Source organism: Urocitellus parryii, chromosome 11 (assembly GCF_045843805.1).
Source record: "Urocitellus parryii isolate mUroPar1 chromosome 11, mUroPar1.hap1, whole genome shotgun sequence".
NCBI classification, from domain to species: domain Eukaryota; kingdom Metazoa; phylum Chordata; class Mammalia; order Rodentia; family Sciuridae; genus Urocitellus; species Urocitellus parryii.
In genome coordinates this window covers 17,041,612-17,047,835 of record NC_135541.1, presented here as the reverse complement: position 1 = coordinate 17,047,835, position 6,224 = coordinate 17,041,612, and positions in this window count along the sequence as shown.

Below are 6,224 nucleotides of genomic sequence, written 5' to 3'. Positions count from 1 at the left end.
CGGGTTTTCCTCGCGACCCCGGCGGAGGCCGAGCTTCCGGACCGCAGCGGGCGGAGCTCTGGCGAGACTGCTGAGGAGGCGGGTGGCCAACTGGCGGCGCCGCCAGCGAGCCGTGCGAGTTTGCTTTCGGTTTTGTGTAGTTAAAAAAACAAAAACAAACAAGACCACACACCTGTATAAGTGCATATATAATTTAAAAACTGACCTGTGCTTGTTGTAAAATATTGCAAATATAAGCGTTTGAAAGAGTGAAAGAACCCTCTATGGGAGCCAGGTTTCATTAAGTTTGGTTCCAAGAAGTGTGATCCTACACAGGCCGCTGCTGGGCTCCAGCTATATCCTCCCTCCAGGGTTCCTAGTCCTTGAAACGTGAGTTTCTGGTTGAAGCTCGACTAGGATTCTTCAGTCACACCCGAATTAGAGACTGATTGAATTGTCCTTTCAACAAGTCTCTAAGTCTTGTCCCTCTGCTTTCTTTCTTTTTTTTTTCCTAAGTTTTACTTTTTATTTTTTTTTTTTTAATATTTATTTTTTAGTTCTCGGAGGACACAACATCTTTGTTGGTATGTGGTGCTGAGGATCGAACCCGGGCCGCACGCATGCCAGGCGAGCGCGCTACCGCTTGAGCCACATCCCCCAGCCCCTAAATTTTACTTTTTAGTTTGGCTGGACGCAATACATTGATTTTATTATTTTTATGTGGTGCTGAGGATCGAACCCAGGGCCTTGCACGTTCTTGGAGAACGCTCTACTACTGAGACACAACCCCAGCTGTGTCCTGCTTTCTTGAAGCCCACCACCCTACTCTAAAACGCCAGCGACTAATTCCTCCCAGAACAGTGACCTGCTTGGAGAAAGCCCTCAGTAAACATGGTTTAGACGACCAGATAATCTTGATAGTTTGATTTTTAAATTTATTATTATTATTATTCTAGGGAATAATAATACATTATTATTATTAATATAATAATTAAGCACTTAAGCACTAAGCTATATCCTCAACCCTTTTTATTTTTTATTTTTTTTTTAAATATTTATTTATTTTTTAGTTCTCGGCGGACACAACATCTTTGTTGGTATGTGGTGCTGAGGATCGAACCCGGGTCGCACGCATGCCAGGCCAGCGCGCTACCGCTTGAGCCACATCCCCAGCCCCTCAACCCTTTTTAAAAAAATTTTTTTGAGTCTCACTAAATTGCTTAGGACCTCACTAAATTGCTAAGACTGGAATTATTTTTGTTTCACATACTTTTATTGGTGCATTATGGTTGTAAATAATGATGGGTTGCTGAGGCTGGCTTTGAATTTGAGATCCTCCAGCCTCAGCCTCTTGAGCCGCTGGGATTTCAGGCATTCCTCACTGTGCTCAGCTTGATGGTTTGATTTTCCAGAGCTCCTAGGCTGGAAGTATCCCAGGCCTCAATATTGAGAAAAGGAAGCTTCTAGGTGGAAATTGGCATCTCTCACAATGAAGCTCACCCCCTGTGCTTCAGGGACCTTTATTTATTTATTTATTTTATTTTTTTTAAACTTCTTTTTTTTAATTATTTTTATTTTTTTTATTATTAGTCGTTCAAAACATTACATAGTTCTTAATACATCATATTACACGGTTTGATTCAAGTGGGTTATGAACTCCCACTTTTACCCCGTATACAGATTGCTGAATCACATCAGTTACCCTTCCATTGATTGACATATTGCCTTTCTAGTGTCTGATGTATTCTGCTGTCTGTCCTATTCTCTACTATCCCCCCTCCCCTCCCCTCCCCTTTTCTCTCTCTACCCCTTCTACTGTAAATCATTTCTTCCATTTGTATTATCTTGTCTTACCCCTCCTTTCCTCTTATATGTCATTTTGTATAACCCTGAGGATCGCCTTCCATTTCCATGCGATTTACCAGTGTATACATCCCAAGCTTAGGATGTGCCCTCAAGCCAAGAACTCATCAATCTGATGACCTAAGGTCCAACTACTGAGTTTCCAAATATCCAGCCTTATTCTCCTGTGGCTGTAATACAGCGTAGTGCTTAGAATCTTTAGGTGCATAATTCCTGGCCCACATCTTGCTTACTTTTGGCAAGTCTCTGAGCCTTGTATGTTTAACAACAGTACTTGTCTCAATGTTGTGAGGAAAAAATGAGAATCTGTGAAAGCTATGGGTCCACTGTTTGGCATCCAGTAAATCTTTGAGAACAGCAGTTGAAGATCTTCAAATTATAACTGATATTTATTCTTTTGCACTATTTGCCAGTCACTATGATGTTCTCTTTGCTTACTATTTAAAATTTTTATTTTACACATAGACGATTTTTAAATGCATATTTTTAAACTGGGGATTAAACCCAGGCACACTTCACTGCTGAGTTACATCCCCAGCCCTTTTATTTATTTAAACTTTGACATAGGTTTTGCTATATAGCTGAAGGTCTCATTTAATTGCTGAGGCTGGCCTTGAACTTGCACTCCTTTTTCCTCAGCCCCTCAGGTTGCTGGGTTTATTTTTTATAAAGGTAAGAATGTGGGCTGGGGTTGTGGTCAGTGATACAATGCTTGTGTGAGGCATTGGGTTCAATCCTCAGCATCACATAAAAATAAAGGTATTGTATCCATTTACAACTAAATATTTTTTTTAAAAGGTTAAGAATATGAAGAGAACTCTGATCTCAAGACCCACAGGCCTTTTGTAGCTGTGATAACCACTCTATGAGTGCAAGGAGCAAGCCGGCAAGAGTCTGGCCAGGTTTGGAGTGCGACCATGTCCCTTCCGCCTGGGAGATGCTCAGGATCCTGTGTGTTTGCCCTGTGTCCATGTGTACTGCCTGCCTTGCATCAAGATCTGGCTCATCTCTAGGCAGATGACCTGCCCCTACTGTTTAACTGGCCTGCCAGAGGAGTTCTCTGTGACAGTTTCCCAAGAGCACAGGGTGGCCATTGGGAAACACACCCAATTCCAGCAGATGTGCAATAATTTCTTCATGGAACTGGTTTCTACTATGTTCTTAAAAAACAATACTTCTCCTCAGAAGAGTGTGATTGATAGGCTTCTGTCTCTACTTGTTGTGCAGGAGCTCATGAGAGATGCTCCCCAACAACACCGGAAACACATCAAGTCTCTTTCGCCATTTGATGATGACATGGATAAGACTCCTGTCATCTGCTCTTTGGTGCTGAAGCTGCTCCTGAAGTATAGGCTGTGATAAACATCATCAAGACTCCACTGAGTGACCCGAAAGGATTCCTGCAGCAGCACATCCAGAGAGACTTGGAGCAGTTAACAAAGATGCTGGGGAAGAGTGCTGATGAGACCACCTATGTGGTCCATCTCATGCTGTACTGCCTTCTCAAAAAGCAGCACCCACACCCTGACCAGACTAAGCAAGGGGCAAGGACTGGGCATGACTGCCAAGAGGCCAGGCTCCCCCAGCCCTTGGTGAATGGCATGATAGGAATAGGAGGAGTGCTCTTTTCTCCTTGCTGAGCTGGAGGGGCTGCTGTGCTCCTCCACACACTACCCACCTAGCTGTGGCCTGCAGCCCTGACATCGGTGACACTTCACACACAACATTAACCTGTTCCCTGGGAGCACTTGGCTTCCCAGCAGGTGATGTGGGTCCCACTTCTGCTTTCCCAGAGATGTCATACTTGTACCCGATGTAATATGTTCACATTCACAATTAAATCCAATTAAATCCCCCCCCCCAAAAAAAAGTTTAAGAATATAAACTTTCTGCTGGGTGTAGTGGCACATGCCTGTAATCCCAGTGGCTCAGTAGGGTACAGCAGGAGGACTGCAAGTCCAAAGCCAGCCTCAGCAACTTAGGGAGACCTTATCTCTTAAATAAAATATAAAAAGGGCTAGGGATGTGGCTCAGTGGTAGAGTGCCCCTGGGTTCAATCTTCAGTATCAAAAAAAAAAAAAAAAAAAAAAAAGCTTTCTGAGGAGGACTTTGTCCGTTTTGTTTTCTAATCAAATTCCTACATTATCTGGGGCATGATAAGCACTCAGAAATATTTGATGAATTTTTTTTTAAAAGGAGTGTGCAATGCTCCTAGCAAGATTCTTTTTTTATAGATTTTTTTAGAGAGAGAAGAGAGAGAAGTTTAATATTTTATTTTTTTAGTTATTGGCAGACACAACATCTTCGTTTGCATGTGGTGCTGAGGATCGAACCCAGCGCGCCACCGCTTGAGCCACATCCCCAGCCCCTATTTGATGAATTTATGACCTAAGCAAAACTCTACCTATCCTTGCCCCCAACTTCCACTCCCTTATTTATTTTTTTTTTTGGAGAGAATTTAAATATTTATTTATTTTTTCTTAGTTCTCGGCATATACAACATCTTTGTTTGTATGTGGTACTGAGGATCGAACCCGGGCTGCACGCATGCTAGGCGAGCGGGCTACCGCTTAAGCCACATCCCCAGCCCACAACTTCCACTCCCTTAAAGTAACTATTTCCAAATGTTTTTTCCTGAATCTATCTGCATATTTCTAAATAACATACTATACTACTGTCTCTTCATTTGTAGTTTGGTCCCTATACACAATTCTCCATCTTCTAATTTTTGTTAAAGCATTATTAACATTTACATTATGACTTTGCAAATATTTCTTGTAGTTGAACAATGTTATACTATGATCACATTTGTTTTGGGGTAACCAATCCAGTTTGGAGAAAGAAAAAGTAAACAAAATTGGAAGTACTTGATGTGTTTGAATACACAAAAGCAGATGATACTTCTGGTATATTGGAACTGAACTAATGGTGTTTACACAAGTAAAATAAAAATATAAACACCCGGAAAACAAGCAAGACTAGGGTTGTAACTCAGTGGTAGAGTGCTTGCCTTGCATATATGTGTGAAGCCTTGGACTTGATTCTCAACACTGGGGGAAAGAAAGGCAATAATTAGAGAATAAAAAAAAAAATGTACAATAATCACAATGGTTTACAGAGAAAGTATCTACTATGTGTCCGGCATGCAAAGCACTCAGAGAGCTTAACTCTTGGATACAATATGAGGAAGAGAGAGAGGTTTTGGATTAGGTGGAGGTTGATTTATTTTTGTTTTTGTAGTTTGTTTTTGTAGTTATAGACAGCAGCGTGCCTTTAATTTGTTTATTTTTATGTTGTGCTGAGGATCGAACCCAGTGCCCCACATGTGCAAGGCAAGCACTCTGCCACTGAGCTATAGCCCCAGTCCTCATATTCATTTTTTTCTAAGAATCATCAATATCCAAAAATCTCGCCAAGGGCAGTGGTGCATGCCTGTAATTCCAGTGACTCAGGAAGCTGAGGCAGGAGGATCACAAGTTCAAGGCCAACTTCAGCAACTGAGCAAGTCCCTCTCAAAAAATAAAAGGATGATAGATTCTAATTGCCCCTGGCACCTGTGATCAATCCCCAGAACCAAAACTCAAAACCCAAACCAAACATCCAAGAATCTGTTTGGTAGTATAAGCTTCCTAACATAGACTCTGTCCATAACAAGCCAGTGTCCATTGTTAACTTTCTGCCATGATAGAAATGTTCTTTTCATAATACCATAGACGCAAGCCACATGTGATTTATCAAGTACTTGATAAATAAAATGGTTTGTATAACTGAAAAAACATTATTTTAAATTTTAAAAATTGATTTAAATGTAAATAGGAACACCTAAATGGTGACCACTATATTGAGGGAATCAGTTCTGACATGGTTGCTCAAATGCTTATGAAAGTTTTCTTTAATATACATAAATTATCTTAAGATACTGTACCATGTTTAAATAAATACATCAACTATTGAAAACAATACAGGTAACTCTGTAAGCATTTCGAGATGTCTTCAACATAGGCATTGCTCAGCTAAACCCAGTCCAAAATGCTCCCTTATAGTCATGTAGAATGACTTTTTTTAACCCAGTAAAAATTTGGTGATTTGTCACATATCAAATGTTGATATCTCTGATCTTCCGGACTTCACAATATTTTAATATATTAGTTAGTAGGGGAGAAAGAATTAAACTTCATAATCATTTGTAGAAGCTTTCATGAACACCAATCAAATGAACCACAGTGACACTGTTGACGCTAAGGAGAACATGGAAGTCACACAAATAAATTCTCTGGATATCATAGACCTTGTTAGATATTTTTTCTTCAGGTTTATTTCTTAAATGTGGGCACTATGTTGTTTTTTTTATCTGTACATCTAAAGAAGCTAAAATTAAGAGT